Raw genomic sequence first — 1,144 nt, 5'->3', positions numbered from 1 at the left:
TGATGGCTTCATTGATGGTTGAGCTTTTGTGGATTTTGGGGAGGCCATAGAAAAGGCTGGGTTTATATTTGAAATTTGTTAGGATATCTACTTCTTTTTTTGTGAGGTCTTTCCCGTGGGTATGTATTAGTGAGGAGAGGCTTTTCATTATTTTTTTTTGTGATTGTAGTTGTTGATTTCTTCATAATACTCATTGTTGACTAAATTTCTGTAGTAGGACGTGTCCAAAGTTACCACTGCGCTGCCTTTGTCCGCTTCTTTGATTGCAATTTCTTAATTGTTTTGTCGTTCATTAATTTCTTTCCATTGGATTTTGTTGAGGTTTGGGATGGTTTTTTATTTGTGCAGGGGGTGACTGGGAAAGTTTTCGATGTGTTTGCAAAATTCATCAAGGTTTTTGTTTCTTTCTTTTGTTTCGCTTTTGTTCTTGACTAGTGATTCATCCTGATCATCAAAGTCTGTCAATGCCTCTGCAAGTCTTAATTTCCTGCAGAACTCCGAGACACTGTCTTTAATTTCACTTTGATTGACTCTGCAGGGTGTCGGTGTGAATTTGAGTCCTTGGGAGAGGATGTCTATCTCAATGTCGGATAAGGATAAATTTGTTATTCTTCTCCCAGCGTAGGAGGGAAGTTCTTTCCTCTTTTTCACAAGTTTCTTTCCAGGGTTTAACAATGTTTTCAGGTGAGTGTTCGTCTATGTATTTGTTTATTTCCTGGAGCATTTCTTCGTCGATGTTTTTGTATTTTTCTTCATTGTCTGAGGCTCTTAGCTTTAATAGCTCAATTTCTGAAGTAAAATGGATGAGTGCATGTTTTTCCCTAATTTTTGTTTGTTCGGCAGGTTCATTTGGAATTGTTTTGATTTTGAATTTCTGTGGAAGTATTATAGGGATTGAATTTTTACAACGGTCAGAGATTTCTGCTTTGTTTTAATTTTTAATCATCAGCGTGTGACAACTACTGGTTGGCGATGGGAAGTGGTTCCAATTGTAAATATATATATATATATATATACTTTTTCCAGTGACGAAAAGTCACTGATCTTGAAAAAGTGGAAACAAGCAATAATAAATCTCTGAACGAAGTATAAACGTTTAGGTGGCAAATATACTTCGGGATGTCGTGCAGCTACTGTTTATATC

The sequence above is a fragment of the Octopus bimaculoides genome, chromosome 10 (assembly GCF_001194135.2).
Source record: "Octopus bimaculoides isolate UCB-OBI-ISO-001 chromosome 10, ASM119413v2, whole genome shotgun sequence".
Classification (NCBI taxonomy): domain Eukaryota; kingdom Metazoa; phylum Mollusca; class Cephalopoda; order Octopoda; family Octopodidae; genus Octopus; species Octopus bimaculoides.
This window is presented reverse-complemented; position numbering follows the sequence as displayed.